Source organism: Stenella coeruleoalba (genome assembly GCF_951394435.1).
Source record: "Stenella coeruleoalba genome assembly, chromosome: 3".
Classification (NCBI taxonomy): Eukaryota; Metazoa; Chordata; class Mammalia; order Artiodactyla; family Delphinidae; genus Stenella; species Stenella coeruleoalba.
Window position 1 is genome coordinate 86958059 of NC_137148.1, and position 17638 is coordinate 86975696.

The window sequence follows — 17638 nt, forward strand, 5'->3', positions numbered from 1 at the left end:
ACCAGAAAAATCAGTGTTTGACAGGTAGGTTGTATGCAAAACGCAAAGGTTAGAAAGTATGTGAATTACCCATACATATGGTCTGGGGTTTGGGTATTATTGAGACTTAGAAATCTGGAGTATTTCATCTTGATTATAAAGCCCTGTGGAATGCTTCGGGTGTCTCTCCACGTGGTGGAAGAGATGGGAGAAAACTGGCAGAGGCTCTCCCTTCCCACCCAGTTTAACTGACTGAGACAGGGCAATTTTGTTGGAAAAGTCTGCTGGCAATCTGTAGGTCTCAGCTTACTCCTCTATGCCTTGCTGAGAGAAAGAGCTGTGGGAAGAGAATCAAGTCATGAAACTTTTCTGCTCTAGTTTAAAGCTTATGAAAGCAAATGATCTCCAGGGCAATAATCCTTTCACCTTGGTAAACATGCAACAAATCTACACGAAAGGAAAGCCGAAAGACATCGCATTTCTCCTCCTGCGGCAACTCAGATATCTGGAGGCTCCAGTCTGACTAATAGGTGTCTCATGAGTCTCCACAGGAGGAGAAACATCCTAAGAAAACAAAAGAGACAGAAGTTTGAGGGTAAAAAAATCACGAATTCCCATAAAGCCCAAAGTTACTCTGACGAGAAGCCCTGCGTTATTTCTTTGTCCTTACTGCACAGATAAAGATAGTTTGACAGAAATCAACGTGGGGTGCTAATAGTCGTTTTGCTTTATTTTTAAACTCACAACAAGATGTCAGGTTTTGTGTTGTTTTACTTTATAATCAACCTCATTCCTTCCTATTTACTGGCACACACTCCCTCAGTAACTTGCTGTGGCAGGGAGTGACTTGGAGAGATAATCTATTAAACTCGAACGAAGGATTTTTTCCCCTGTAGGTCTGTTTACCGATTTTAATTATTGATTGAAAATTGTTTGCAATGGATAAAAATACATGCTGAAGGTAAGGAATGAAAACACACACCCAAACCTAAAGATTTTTTTTTCCCCTGAGTCATACGTTTCTTTTAAAATATTGGTATGGATGGTCAGTGTATTTGAGGACATTTAGCAATCTGTACCAGTGCTTTCATCTCCAGAAATCTAATATCAGGTCAAATTAGTGTTGTTTTTCAAGCCCTTATCAGCAAACAGGAGCATGAAAAATAGCATTTGATATATAGTCCCTAGAGAAAATGGTAAGGCAACCTGGCACCGAGTTATGGGAAAACTCCAATTATGGATGTTATACCAAGATTTTTATCAATCAAGCTGTGACTTTTTCCCACCAGGGATACATCGCTTGGTGAAATACCTGAGCTTGTTTTTAAAAACCAGGCTTCTGGGCAGCACAGGAAGGGAAGGGGGAGGATGTGAGGGGGCCACTCTACATCTGATCGTAACGTCTTTAAAGAGAATAAGAGAAATTCACTGTGGGAACAAAGCTAGGCCACCATCGGCATGCAAGTGCCCTTCCTGAGCAGTAGGATGAAAAGACCACCCCCCTCCCAGGGTGAAGACTTCACCAAAGAGTGAAGCGTAGTTTTATAGTCACCCTCTTCCCGCCAGTGTAATGATGAGAAATCCTTTGAAAACTTCTGCCATCACTCACTAAAAACCATTAGCAGAAGTTTGGCAATGACCTTGGATATTCCACCTTCTACAAATGAGACAAACGTGGCTGAAGAGATGAATTTTTTCCCCTTGCTTCCCCAGAGACAGACTGGGACACTGAGGAGATGATCAGCCAGTGACATAAAGACCACCAAGTAAAACACAAAAGAAAGCCTAGAGTTGAAAGATAGTTCCCCCACCAAAATCTTGATATTCTCTTCCATTTCCTCTCATTCACTATTCATTCATTTCACCAATATTAATTTATAATGGGACTAGCATGCAGCAAGATAAATTTTTGTTAATATTTGTGTTTTTCTTCTGAACTCCTGTGACTTTCCCCCCAGTCAGCCAGAGGCAAGCACATAGCCTTGAGGAGAAGTCAATTTTGGATATTTGTTTTTAATTTCTAAAACAGTGTCTAGAGAATCAAAAAGAGTGCGCCTGAGGGAAGCAAATAATCAAGTTCAGCCCGTAAGAATAGAAAACGTAAAAGAAAAGGCTGAGGCAGGACAGGCCTAGAGGCTTCAGAAAGGAGGGGGTCACAGTGCACTGCAGAGAGTGGCTTTGGCCAGTGCCAGGGGCCCTGTGGAAAGCCGAAAGCCGCCTCTCAGGATTCTGGGAGCACAGCAGAAAGGCTGGGGTGAAGACCCACATTGGATATTCTTTGTGATGCTGTGGAGTGAGGACCTCAAATCAAAGGCTGCCTGCCCGTCTCCATGAATCTGCTACAGGAGGACCCCTCACTGTGCCTGGGACTCTGCAAGATCGTCTGAGCTGACTTGTAAGAACTACTACCCTCTCTTTTTGCCCAAACTCCAAACAAGCATAAGTCCTCAAAACAGAAAACAAGATTGCCTATCCCAGTGGTGCCTACACCACTGATTGCATCAGTGGTGGCTTTGAATTGTAGAGGGAAACCTCAGGGTGAGATGACAGTGGCAAAAGAGATGTTACAACTTTGTGGAGCCTATGTGCCAGGCATTTTGCTACCTGGGACTGAAGGAACATGAGACACAGTTAACAGCTCTAAGCAGGTGTAAGAGGTTTAAAAGAAAAAAGCGGGGAGAACAAATAGATAACCATAAAAATAGAAGGAATCCTGCATTAGGTGTAGGGACATAGAGGAGAATCTGGACACAGAATTGTTGCTTCAGCTGAATCTTCAACAATTAAAAGACTTTAACCACAGGGGCGGTGTATTAGTTTCCTATTGCTGTTGTATAAAATTACAACAAATTTAGTGGCTTAAAAATAATAAAAAATGTATTCTTTTACAATTCTGGAGGTCAGAAATCTGAAATGGATGGGTCTTACTAGGCTAAAATCAAGGTGTCTGCAGAGCTATGTTCCTTCTGGAGGCTCTAAGAGAAAATCTGTTTGTTGCTTCTAGGGGCTGCAGGATTCCTTGGTCCACGGGCCCCTTCTAGCAATGACTTCACCCTGACCTCTGCTTCCTTCATCACATCACCTTCTCTGATTCTGACCCTCCTTCCTATAAGGACCCTTGTGATTACATTGGGCCGTCTGGGTAATCCAGGCTAATGTTCCCATCTCAAGAGACTTAATCACACCTGCAAAATCCCTTTGGCCATTTAAGGTAACATTCACAGGTTGCAGGGACTAGAATGTGGATGTCTTTAGGGAACAATTCTTCTATCTTCCACATAAGAGTTCTGGACAAAGGCAACAGCCAAAGTAAAGCCCAGAAGGTGCAGGGAACAGTAAGTGTGAGTGAAACCCCAAGCTTATAAGCCTAAAACAAAAGGGAATGAGGCAAGAGTGATGAGCGAGTGTACAATGGGGCAGACAGAGACAAGGTCAGGAAGAGGTTTGTATTCCATTTAGGGAACTGGAATTTATGAAGAGAGCAATAAGTAGCCATCTGTGCATTTTAAATATAACATCATCAGATTTGCCTTCTAGAAAAATCATTCTGGCTACAGTATAGTGCAGTGTATAAGAGCCCAAGGAAACTGTGATGTTGAAGGCAGGAAAACAAACCAACTGTTTTTCTGAGCCACGTAAAAGTAATTATGAGCCTGACTGAGGCAATCTGTATAAAGAGGAGTGGGTGAGTTCAAGGGAAATCACAGAGTGCCTATCCACAGGATGTGGTGATTGAATCTAATGTGGAGGCAAGAAAAGAGTCAAAGGTGATAGCCAGGTTGTCGTCTTTTGTGACTGCATATATGGGGGTGCCTCTGTCAGTGCTTTTCACTGAGTTCAAGAATGAGGAGAGGCGGATCAGGCTTCAGATTGACAGTGATGTGATAACACATCTCATTTCCATCCCAATACTCTGCTCCTTAATTCCTGCCTTTCAACTCTCAACATTTACCTGTATGATGCACAATTATTGAGATTATTGGAATGCCAATAGTCCCCCAAATTCAAAGTGCTACTTGTGTATTATTTTGGCTTCAGTCAGTCCAGTACTTTTTTTTCTGTCTTATTCCTTCAGATACTATAAATTATCCAGGCAAAATTTGCATGGTTTGGGCTTGGTGTAATGGATCTTTGGTGTGCCACCAAGGTCCCCTACTTCAAGACTTAGGCACTTGCTCCTCCAGCTACACATCCAATGCCTGGTTCAGGCAGGAGTATGAAGTCCCAGCCTCTGGCTTTGGTTTGAGATTCAGTATGGATCTAAAGAGCCATACTAGCTTTCTAGCTCCCTGTGCGGTCTGCTGAAGTCTGTCTTGCAACTGAATCATAGTTTAACATCTCTCTCTGCCCAACCCTACTTTCTATACCTCCTTAGAGGTCATCCATCACTATTCCACCAGTGTCTCCTCCTCATCTCACACCTATGACTGCGTGACAGTGGGGTGTCCCTTTATGACCAGCTGCTGGAGGAGAAAGTCGTGGATCGTTTAGCTTAGCATGCAGATGCAAACCAGAAATGGTCTGCCATTGCACTTACAAGGTGGACCTAAAAGACATCAGTGAGGAGATCCTCTCAATGGAGCTTCAGGTGGTGCTACTGGTCATCCACTTTGTGTGGAAAAAGTAGTGGCCTGAGGCAAGTAAATCACCCAAAGTGGCAAATGGCGTGGATGATTGGTCAGGAGTCTGGAAGGAGAAAGGTTGAAAGATCAGGGACAATAGGCAAAGAGGTGTGTAGTTACAGGAATGGGCACAAAGTCTGAAGATCTTTGTATCATGTGTTAGTGCCTACCAGAGATCAGGCACCCCAGAGCAGGCACTAATCAACAAAGTAGACAAGATGACTTGGGCAGGGGACATCATACAGCCTACGTCATCAGCCATCCCAATGCTGAAACAATATTTGCATGAACAGAGTAGCTTCATTGGCAGGGATGGAGGATATGCTGGTCCAAACAGCATAGACTTCCCACTCACTAAGGGTTATCTAGTTACTCTGCTCCTGAATGGACAATCTGCTGGCAACAAAGACTAAAACCAAGCCCCAACTATGGCATCAGCCCTTGGAAAGTTAAAACATCACATGGTGGCCATCAATGACATTGGACCTCCTCCCTCCTGGAACAGGTAGTAAAATAGAGTTGATTCCGGGGTAGAAGAAAAGTCCAATGTAACAGACTTGCCACCAAAGAATGTTTCAAGAGAAGGGAGAAGTGCCGTATCTCTCCCCTCTGTCCTCAAGAGAGAGTGCCGTATCAGCAGTTCAGTGCTGGTCTCTGTTGGTGGCAGCAGTTCATCTTGCCTGGCAATGATTAAGTAGAATGCTTTCATGATGGGAGAGAGAAAGCTTCTCACCATATTTTAAGCTACTTCCCAGTCACTTTGGGCTCCTTGAGTCAAGTGACCGGCAGATAAGGAAACACTTTCCCCAAGGAGTCATTTATTTGAAAATAAATGGACAAGTACACCAGCTATGACCTGAGAAGGACATGGTGACCGCTCAGAGTTAAAGTCTGGGTCAGAGTTAAGGTCTAGGTGAACCACCTAGACAAACAGGTGCAGACTGAAGTGGAGAGGAATCTAGAAGGGGTAGTAAAGGAAGGAGATGATATTTGTTGCAGTCCTGAGACCAAAGGCTGTGGTGGGGCGCTATAGTTCATCTTACAAACCTTACTGTAGTAAGTTTCGCCAGGAAAAGAAATCAATTTGAATTCCAAAGGAGTCATTCCCAGATAGGGAGTACTAGGCAAGCGGGTCTGAGTAGCGCATGTGGTGGGCTCTAGCACCCCCTTTTGGGACTGAGACACTCATTCCCAACTGCTGGTTGTGTTGTCTGCTGACAGCCCACTGTTGAGTCCCTCCTCAGGGATTGCCGTCAATGTGGGTTACCCCACATCAAATCACTAGTCAATGAGAGTTACAAAAGCTGGAACCCCTTACCTTAGTCCAAGTCATCTCAAAAGAGCCATCCCAGCTGAGAGCTCCGTGTGAATTGGCTGAGGGCTCTGTTGCAACTGCCTTGCCATTCAACATCTCTCTCTACACAACCCCACGTCCCTCTTCCCATTAGAAGTGTCTTTCCCAAGACCTCTCCCAATAGACCAGCTGCACACAAATCTCCATGGCAGTTGGCTTCCCATTGAACCCAAATTATAGCAATTGGCTTTCTGTTTCTTTGTTTTTTTGTTTTTTCTGGCGCCATTCAATCTACTAGAAAGCCTTCTGTACATTTACAAAACTATATAAAAGCTCTGGTGTCCTCAGCTGCATTAAGGTTGAATACCTCATATTTTTGGTATTATAAACAAGACCATGTTACTAAGCCTTATGGTTCATTATTCCTAAGTAAGTCTAAAGCTATTTATACGTTAACAAAACATGATACACCTGTAAGAACTCCAAGGAATGTGGTATATTCTGTCTGGATCACAAAATAGTATATTTTAGAAAAACTTACTGCACATCATGTACTCTTGCAGATATTTACCAGAAAACAATTTGTTAAGTTTTGGTCCATAATTTTTTCACTCTCTTGGACTCAGTGCTTGGAATACCCATTGGTCTACAGGCAGTAGCTCAAATGCCATCATTACAGAAATAAATCCTTTATTACATGGATTTATTTAATGCAATAAAGTTTCTTTTACTCCTAATATTAAAGTAATGGCACACCTTATCAGTGGTGTCTTAGAGTTGAAAGAATAACAGTAATAAGAGTTTATATAATATCTCCTACTACTGTGTTATTAACATTTCATCTTTAAAATGTATCTTACCTCATAGTGCCCTATCAATAAAGAACAATATTCCTTTTTGGACTCTTATTAAAGTCAAGAATTCAGAAACCAGAATGGTGGTTTTCCAGAATTAACTTGCTAGAGAATTCTTAGTCTCAGTAACTTTAGTTTCTTCATTTAAAATATCTCACATTTTCCAAAGCAACATAAAACATTAAAATTTTCATGTTATCAGTTTGTTTTATGTTGCTTCTAGGACCATTGGGATTTCTACTTAAATGTGTCAAAGGTGTTCCTCAAAACTATCCTCAAAATGTGTCATAGGCTGGTCAAAGCAGAAGTCGTGACTTCTCCCCTCTGACAAAAAAAGCTATTCTTTTCCAATCTCACCACCCGCCTTGTTGTTCAAGTCAAAATTCTGTTTTATTCCTCTTTTCCCCACTCAAAAAACAGCTCATCAGCAAGTTCTGTTACCTCTATCTCTAAAACATCCTGAATCTATCCTATCATCAGCACTCTCACCCTGGCCAAGCTACCATCGTTTCTATCCTGTTATGACCCCCAAACTGCTCTTTCTACCTCCATTCCTGCCCCCTTCAGGACACACATAACTATCCAAAAAACTTTTTTTTAATGCAAAGCAAAAGACATTATGATTCTGTTCAGCTCTCTGATACTCCCCGTTGATTATAGAATAAAATTAAAAACTCCTTACCATAGCCTACAAGCCACCCTGCCATCTCTATCCTCTGTCCTACCACCTGAGCTCATATCATATTATCTCCTCACTCTCTAGCTCCATACTCTTTGACTTTAGTTGTTACTGTAGTTGTTGTTCAAATATGCCAGTTTCCTATCTGCCTTGGAACTCTTGCTCTGTTCCCTCTGCCTGGGACATTCTGCTCCACGGCGTCCTGTTTGCTATGTCTCTTCATCAGGGTCTTAGCTCAACTGTCACCTTCTCAGGGGTTTCCCTGAACCAACTCCAAAGTAGATTACTTGTCTTGCTAGGCACTTGTTAACAGACTACCTTGTTTCTGTTTTGTAGTCTTATCACTGTCATATATTTTCATTTTATATTTAATGTTTCTCCCTTACTGGTACATGAAAATAGGAGATATATATATATTTTATAATCTCTCTCTCCCTCTCTCTCTCTCTCTCTCTCTCTCTCTCTCTCTCTATATATATATATATATATACACACATAGATATATTAAATATATATCTATATATATATCGATAGATATTTTTTAATAAATTTATTTATTTATTTTTGGCTACGTTGGGTCTTCATTGCTGCACGTGGGCTTTCTCTAGTTGCGGCGAGCCGGGGCTACTCTTCCTTGCGGTGCGCGGGCTTCTCATTGCGGTGGCTCCTCTTGTTGCAGAGCACGGGCTCTAGGCACACGGGCTTCTGTAGTTGGGGCATGTGGGCTCAGTAGTTGTGGCTCGCAGGCTCTAGAGCGCAGACTCAGTAGTTGTGGTGCACGGGCTTAGTTACTCTGCGGCATCTTCCCGGACCAGGGCTCGAACCCATGTCCCCTGCAATGGCAGGCGGATTCTTAACCACTGTGCCACCAGGGAAATGTATATATAATAACGTAAATACATTTTATGTTTATTTATATTTATGCATATATTTATATGCATGAATATATAATATACAGTGGACCATTGAAAAAATGCAGGGGACTAGAGGTGCCAACTCTCTGGACAGTCAAAAATCCACATATAACTTGACAGACAGCCCTCCATACCCTCAGTTCCTCCATATCCCTGGTTCCAACCAACCGTGGATCGTGAAGTACTGTAGTATGTATTTAGTGAAAAAAAATCTGCCTATAAGAGAACCCATGCAGTTCAAACCCATGTTGTTCTAGGGTCAGCTATTTATATATAACTCTATATTTATAAAATGTATCATTATATATAAATACAATATATTATATATTTAAAATAATATAAATAGATGTATAAATGAATGAATACTATCTCAGTATATAGGGCAAGGAGTTTAGTCTCATACAGAGAATGAGCTTTATATCTAATAAAATATGTATTAAGTTAAAGGTGTCTCCATCAAAAGTACAAACTTATGTGTAATTTCCTTGTGAGGAATTAAACTCGAAACCGTGTTTTCCAAATTCTAAGACAAATATATTTTCTCACATTTTACGTTTCTATACGTATTGTAATCCATGGGTTTATTTAATGCAATAACGTTTCTTTTACTCCTAATATTAAAGTGATGGTGCATCTTATCATCAGCGGAGTCTTAGAGTTGAGGGAATAATAGTAATTAGAGTTTAATAAATGTTGAATTGAATGCAAGAATGAAGCCCCTACCTTGGAAACACCTGGCCATGTGCATGTGGGACAGATAACAGAATTACAGTAGGATCAGTGATTGCAGGACAGCCTGCTCTGTCTTTCTCTGACTGACTCTGACAGAGGGACAGAGAACTGAACCCCTGACTGTGAGCTCATTATTGCCAAGCTCCAGCTAACCAATTTAGATAATACCTGGGTCAGAAAGCAAAAAAATAAATGTGAATGCAACTTCAACAATACATATAAAATCTCACTAAACTGTAAAGAAAATTAAGGTTTTTCAAATAATAGTAGCTTTCTCCTATGAATGTTTTTGATAACCTTATCAGTGTCTCTGAGATTTTCCACATATACAACATTTTTTTTCTATTTTATTTTTTAAAACTTGAGAGAAACCAGTAGTACTTAATTTTCATATTTAGGCAGTGTTAACACGTAAAGAGTGTAGAGTGAATTAAAGTTTGCACCTCTTCTGCTGCTATTAGGTGATTTAATTAAAGCAGTGAGATTTAATAATTTCTCATAGTCCTCTTATCTGTGATGTGAGCATAAACCACCCCCCTAAAAGGTAAAACAAAGTCCCATGGTGTCATGGGAAGAAATCAGAAACAGCATTCCTTGTTTCTCTCCCTCTCACTTCTATATAGGATGCAAGGACAGATAAGTTTTTCAGATGACTGTAGAATAGCAACCAACTCCACGTATATCAGCCCTACAACCAACACGTTCCCTAGACCTTAGGATAGTAAATGAGCTTTACCTTGCATGCCTACTCTGATTAGCGTCATCATCATGCAACACTGGTTTGAGAAGGATTTCTGAAGTCCAGCCAGGCTTAGAAAGAAAGAGTATTATCATCAATTAACAAATCGGAGCAATTTACATAGACTATAGTGACCAGAACTGGAAATTCCAGGCCTAAGTAAACCCAGTATGTAGCCATGGCATTGTGTGCTTTAAAGTGTGTGTGTGTGCGTGTGTGTGTGTGTGTGGCAGGGGTTGATAAAGTAAATTAGAAAAGTTTACTCTCTAATTCCTACAGTTAATATATATATTTTTAAAACTGATACTTTTAACTATGTTCTCAACATTAGTTTTTGAGTGCCAGCAATGAGCCAAATATTGTCTTAGGTGCTGAGGACTGGTCAACAACCAAAACAGCAAAATACTGCCCTCATGGAGCTTATATTCTAACGAAAACAATAAAAAATAATGTCAAATATGCATATAGTGTTCCTCGTGTGCCAGATTTTGTTCTAAATGAATTTTTTTAATATTTTAGCTCATTTAATTTTCACAAGAACCCTACAACATGGGTGATGTTGCGTCCTAAAGTCACGCAGCAATTCGGTGGTAGGACTGAGTTTCTAACGCATGTTTTCTAGCTCCAGAGCCTGGATATTAACCACTGCTCTATATTGCTTCCTCTATGCTACACTGCTGCTCATTCTTTTAGATACTGGGCTACAGTGGTGAACAAAACAGAAGTCCCTGTCCTCACATTAACTCACATTCTGGAGGAGGGAAACAGACTATGACCTCTAATCACTATTTGAAATAATTTTCAAATAGTCATTAGGGGTATGGATAAACCAAAGGAGAGCAGTATCATAAAGGACAATCAGGAAACGGCTCTCTAAGGAGATGAGAACTGAATGATAGATAGGATCACACAGAAGTGTGGGAACAGAGGGAGCAACTAGTGCAAAGGCTCTGAGATGAGGAATCAGCTCAGCACGTCTTTGGAAGGGAGTGTGTGAGATGAAGAGTGAGGATGGGGAGAACAGTGAGAGATGAGATAAGAGAGAGAGGCCTTAGCCAGATCATGGAGAACATTGCAGGTCATAATAAGGGGTGAGGATTTTGTTCTCAGAGCAATGAGAAGCCACTGGAGGGTTTTAAACCAATAGAGGTACAATATAATTTAGGTTTTTAAAACAAAAATTAAAAGGTAAAGGAAATACAGACATCTCTAATATATGATATTTGGCATTTGTCTTAATTTGCTCATTAACTAATTTTCATTTTCTAATGTTTGCATCTTCTAAAATAAGCTTAAAAGTGAGTGGGTTGTTATCATCCTACCCACACATTTCCGGCATATGCTCATTAGCCGAAACGCTCCACCACGGAGCTTTAGAACAATTGCTGTAAGCCCTAAGAAGAATTATAAACAGAACCAGTTCCAAAAGTGGAGGCAGGAAGAATGAAGAAGGACAGACTACATCACATTTAATACCAAGACCGTCCTTAAAGAAGCATGGGGATCTAAAAGCCCCCTGGTTCCATGCCACAGTCCCTTTCCTCTGTTTTGATCAGTGTCATTGTCCTGAGATTTTGGTCTTCAACTGATATGCTGAAGTGATCTTCACTAGCTCTTTTTCAGGGTGATACTCAATATATTGATTCAAAAACCAGAAGCACACAGGCACTGGCCAATTGGAGTAGATGCTGCCTGTAGCACTGGGACAGAGGGCCTCTGCTCTGCCAGGAATTGTACCTTGCGTTGCTGAATTGTGGAGAGGTCTTAGGGGTCCAGGGTCTAGGGGAAGATGCAGGGATTGTTGGTAAGGGAGGCTACTCAAGACAGTGGCTATTTACCAGCTAATACAGATGTAATTCAATATTTTAACAATTCTTATGGCCATGCTGATATTATTGTCTACATTACCCTGTCTCCTGGATAATTTAACAAAGAGCATGCTGAGCCGGGTGTGTCCAGCAGAAACATGCAGGAGCTGGTTTCACATAAAGTTGTGTCAACTCTTTCCTTCAAATACTTGGGCTGTTTACACAAGAACAATCAAATGTATTGGCTGGAAGTTTTCCCTCACTGTGAGAGAACAGACTGATTCCCATAACACATTTTTGCTGGAATAGCTAGCTGCATCAAACCAGCTCTGTCAGGAAAACACCACCCACCTCAGTCTGGTCAGCCTTGAACCAGACTGTTGTCCTCATACAGACACCAAGTCATAGTACAACAGAGAATAGTTTGCCAGTGAATATTAGTTGGTTAGCCACAATTTAGTAATAAAGGTATTGTGGCAGACATACTTACAGTTATTATTCTTAAACGACAACCAACACAGCATCTACCTTGGATAGCTTTTCAGAAGCACATTTCTTCCTCTCAAGGAGTTTTTATAAATACTCACACCCCAATTTGAAATAATCAGTTACAGAATTTCTGATAAAAGTTCAAAACATCTCTCCATCTTTAAAATCTTTAAACCATATAACTTTTCAAGTGCCTTTAAGTGATTACTTTATAATTCATATAAATAAACATATCAATATATAATGAAACATTTAGATCCATGAGATACAAAGTAAATTGTTTATTAATAGATAATTCTCATGGTGTTTAGGGACCTATTTTTTGCTGGAAGTACACTGTACATCAATGTAATGTCTAGCTCTGTGATTTCTTCAAAGACTTTTTTGCTTCCAGTATGTTGCTGATAGTTTTCTTTTGCAGGGAAGAACTGGGAATACCATTTACATTAGCCTAATTTTAAGGTTTTTGTAACATTTTTCTGGCTAGCTAATACTTTTACATTAAGACTATTTTTTCTCTAAAGAATAGTAATATAATAAAACCCTTTTTTTTTCTGGAATAGTGTAGAAAAATTGGTACCATATGCTCTTTCTTTTCATTCATGATATTTTATGTAAATGTAGTCGCTTTTTTAAATTATAGTTTATAAAGTCCATAGTCATGAAAGTGTTTCTATAAAATTGTAGTCACAAATATACATGTCTACGGTTTTTGTTTTTATTTAAATTATAATTATTCCTCTTTAGCTGTCAAGCCCAGTTTTTAATTCAATTTAAATATCCGTTTCCTATTACATTAACAGTGTAACACAAATTTAAGAATGAAAGCATGTTAAAAGATCATAGCCAATTTTAATGTCTAAGCCATTTGAAAAATTGATTTTAAACATTTCAATCTATCATATTTAAATGAAAAGAACATTAACAAACGTTAGTTGCTTTTTAGACAAGTAGCATTCATAGAGGTTCATCTAAATTAGCCTTTCAATTCTGTGACTAGCTAGAATCCATATTTTGCAATGAAAAATAATAAAGGTGGGTCATATCCTCAATCATTACCTCATCCAAACAAGCATAAGGAAATCACTAGCCTATATGCCTGAAATTAACAGAGTTATATTTATAGTAACTCAAAGCACATCATCTCCTAGTACTTGCCCATAATAAGATCTATGCTTCCATACTGTACAATTTTCTTGTAGTTAGTTCAACACATTAATTATGTCAAGGGTATTTTAGGCAATTGTCCAAGATGCATTGGCTTCAATGGGTATTTGGTACTTGTTTTGCCAACATCCAGCCTCCCTTCTTCAACAACCCTAAATATCATCTCAGCTTCTACCCTTCCTTCAGTCTCAGTCTTTAAACCACTTTAAGGCAATTAGCACATCATCCATCCCCAGGCATAGGGGTTGGTTCAGGGGTGGGATGTGACCAAAACTGCTAAATCAGTGAAGTTCAGATTTGTTGTGGGAGCTGCCTGATAGAGCTCACTTGTTTTCTGCTGGATTTATTCTAAAATGAAGAAGACTGTGAAATCAGTGCAGCTCTTTGACCACTGCCAGAACTGAGAAAGGAGGCAGCAGAGAAGAGGCAAAATTAGGGGGTAGAGAGAAACCACTGACATTATTTGGGCACTAAATTCAGTCATTTCCCCTTGCTTAAGCTGTTTTCAGTTGGGTTGACTACCAGCCTGTGTTTCTGGAACCAATTTCATTGTCTTCTAAAAAGCGTATGTTCTAAGCACTCACTAGGGAGACCTGAATGCCAGAGTTTATGGTAATCATCATCTTCAGTTTACATTTATTGAGTGTTTGCTATGTACCAGGCACTATCCTAGTTGCTTCACATTTATTAACTTGTATAATCCTCTTAACAACCTAGAAAGTGAATACTGTTATCCTCATTTTACAGATAATAAACAGAGGCACAGAGATCAAGATCACACCTTAGTAGATGGTGGAGCTGAGATTCCATCCGAATCAGTCTTACTCAGAACCACTGCTCATGAGTTGCTGTGCCTTAGTGCCTCTTGAAGGCTACTTCAAGACACTGTCCAGAAATAAATTCTTACATTTGTGTATACAACAATATAGTGTATAAACAGCTTTTATATTAAAATGCCCTATTAAATTAATGGTTAAGTTACTGTTATTCCTGTTTTACAAACGTGGAAAAAATTCAGAGATTAATGGGCTTATTTACCCAAGGTCATCAAACTAATGAATGATGAATTCACATCTCCTTCCATATAAAGGAAATTTGGATCAGAAAATTGTTTCCCATGGGCTCTTTTTATAGAGATAAATGTTTGACTCTTGGATGAGACTAGCTGGTTAAAATCATTCTCTGTAACTTTATAGTATAAAGGGTACCCTCTGGGCTGTCTGAGAGATATCAGCATTAATGATCAATTAATATTACAATTTTATTTTCACTCTTCAAATTGATGCCTAGCTCTGCTGAAATTATTTACTTCTTCCTTAAACATACTTTGATTTGCAATATCATTATTCCTGAGTCTTGACTCCAGAACTGGATGGGTGAGAATATGAGGCTATTACAACACAGTGAAGAAGTCAAGATAGTATATCTCACCAATTCTTCAACTAACTTCTACCTCTTCTTTTCAAATCATAGGAAATCAAGAAGTAAACCCTGTGTTGGCTGTTGTTTTTAATCTGGGAAAACAAAGGTATGGCTTTACAGATTCTTAATTCTATAAAGACTGACACTCCCCCCACCCCACCAAAGAAACAAACAAAACAAAATATTCCCTTGTTTTGGGTTGAATTATGTCCCCCCAAAAGATATGTGGAAGTCCTAACCAATAGCACGTCAGAATGTGATCTTATCTGGATGCATATGTGTAATTAATTAGGTTAAGATGAGGTCATACTGGTGTAGGGTAGGCCCTTAATCTAATATAACTGGTGTCCTTATAAGAAGAGAAGGAGAGACACACTAAAGGAAAATGACCATGTGAAGACTGAGGCAGAGATTGGAGTTACACTACCACAAGCCAAGGAACACCTAGGGCTCCGAGAAGCTAGAAGAGGCAAGGCAGGATCTTCCGCTAGGGACGTTGTAGAGAACATGGCCCTGCCAACACCTTGATTTCTCACTGTAGCCTCCAGAACTGTAAAAAGAGTAAGTTTCTATTGTTTAAAGACACCCATTTGATGGGACTTTGTTATGGCAGCCCTAGGGAACTAACACACTCCCCTTACTTCCACTTTCCAAAATTTGTCAGAATTTATAAATATACAATAGATATATAAGATGTGTTATATATACAAAAATATGTGATATATTTTATAAAACATATAAGATTTCAATGAGAAGCTTTGAATTCAGGCATAGAGGAAACAATGAAGATATGGAGAAATGGTTATTTATAATTTGACTGTTGAGAGACAATTAATAGAAGCATAAATCTCCATTTAAATTCACATGAAACTCTTTTCCCCCAAACTATTTTCAGTCTATTCTTACCACATTCTTATCTTGGGAAAATTAGAGATCAAAGTCCTTCAGAAGAGCCAGCTTTTACAAATGGATACTCTTGGTGTTCTTAATTTCAACTGCTTGATCTGTTGGACATGTTCTTTAAACTCTAAGCCACAAACTGATTTCTAGCACCATTATTCAACTTCCAATATATTAACCGAACCTCCTCTTAGCTCACCCATCTTTCTTCAGTGTGTGGGACAAACAGCCCAAACTTAATATGACCATTAGACTATGAGTGTATGAGTGGACATATGGGCATCATGACAAGCACTTTTCTAATTTTGAATTGGTCTCTAAGAGTGCTGCATTCTAGCCTCACTGCTTTTATTTTTTTCAAATACATGGTATGGTAGAACATTCAGTGAATAAACTACATTCCCTCTTGCTTTAGCAAACAAGATGCCAAACATCCTTCTTTATGTTGGCTAAACAGTTGAATTTTCTCCGACAGTAAAACAAGCAAAGGCCTAAAGCACTGGACTCATCAGTTTGTAAAAATCAAAAGGGGTCACTCAGTCTCATTTCCATCAAAATTGGTAGCATCTGGTAGGCATACTCTAACATTTAAAAAGACATTTTCAAATAATACCATTCTGCAGATTTACATATGTTGTATGTATTTGCAGATTACTATTCCTGGCAGGGTTATCAAAATATAGTTCTGCTTTGAAACTGGACTTTCCACAGGTAGGAGAAACATTTTTCTGGCTAATTCAAATTCATCATGCTCTATACTTACAATAGCTAGGCAAAGAGGAAGATTTGGGAAACATATTGGCACTATCTTCAAGCCTTGCAGTTCCCCATAATTGTGCTGAAGCTCGCAGTGCTTTCTGAGTGGGTGAGAATGCAAGTTGGGCTTTCATTATAGAACAGTTGTACCTCAGTCCTACCTATGGGTTTCTGGTTCAGAATTGTATCCTGAAATTGACTGTGATCCAGCACTTACTACAGGCCTGCTTAAAGCATCTGAAATTTGAGAGAGACCGCCCAGGAGATTTGAAAGTACTTCCTCCTTCTGGATTCTGCCCACTCTCTCCCTGTATTAAGCCAGATCATCCGCAAGTGGAATACTTATACTTTATTATCTGAGCCCCCTTAGGAATGCCTTGACTGGGTAATGGTTTAATATTATATCCTCATCCTTCAAAGAGGACTGATTCAAGAAGTGTCATCTTGAACAATATTTCTACAAGATGACGCTGGAGTTGAAGACGTTTACTTTATTATTAAAATTCCCTTGTACGAAGATACACATAAAAAATTCTCGGGACTTCCGTGGTGGCGCAGTGGTTAAGAATCCTCCTGCCACAATAAACACATGAAAGGATGCTCAACATCATTAATCATTAGAGAAATGCAAATCAAAACTACACTGAGGTATCACCTCACATTAGTCAGAATGGCCATCATCAAAAAATCTACAAACAATAAATGCTGGAGAGGGTGTGGAGAAAAGGGAACCCTCTTGCACTGTTGGTGGGAATGTAAATTGATACAGCCGCTATGGAGAACAGTATGGAGGTTCCTTAAAAAACTAAAAATAGAACTCCCGTATGACTCAGCAATCCCACTATTGGGCATATACCCTGAGAAAACCATATTCAAAAAGAGTCATGTACCCCAATGTTCATTGCAGCACTATTTACAATAGCCAGGTCATGGAAGCAACCTAAGTGTCCATTGACAGATGACTGGATAAAGAAGATGTGGCACATATATACAATGGAATATTACTCCGCCATAAAAAGAAATGAAATTGAGTTATTTGTAGTGAGGTGGATGGACCTAGAGTCTGTCATACAGAGTGAAGTAAGTCAGAGAAAAACAAATACCATATGCTAACACATATATATGGAATCTAAAAATAAGAAAATGGTTCTGAAAGGCCTAGGGACAGGACAGGAATAAAGATGCAGACGTAGAGAATGGACTTGAGGACACGGAGAGGGGGAAGGGTAAGCTGGGACGAAATGAGAGAGTGGCATTGACATATATACACTACCAAATGTAAA

At 39.5% G+C, this 17638-nt stretch overlaps 1 long non-coding RNA gene across 2 annotated transcripts in view; it reads left to right on the top strand.

The window, feature by feature from the left end:
- Nucleotides 1-14801, top strand: part of LOC307184308 — a 224182-nt gene extending 209381 nt beyond the window's left edge. For both annotated transcript variants that reach the window (XR_013827693.1, XR_013827694.1), the window contains one exon: nt 14751-14801. This is a non-coding gene — a long non-coding RNA (uncharacterized lncRNA). The remainder of the gene's footprint in view (nt 1-14750) is intronic.
- The last annotated feature ends 2837 nt before the right edge of the window (nt 14802-17638 follow it).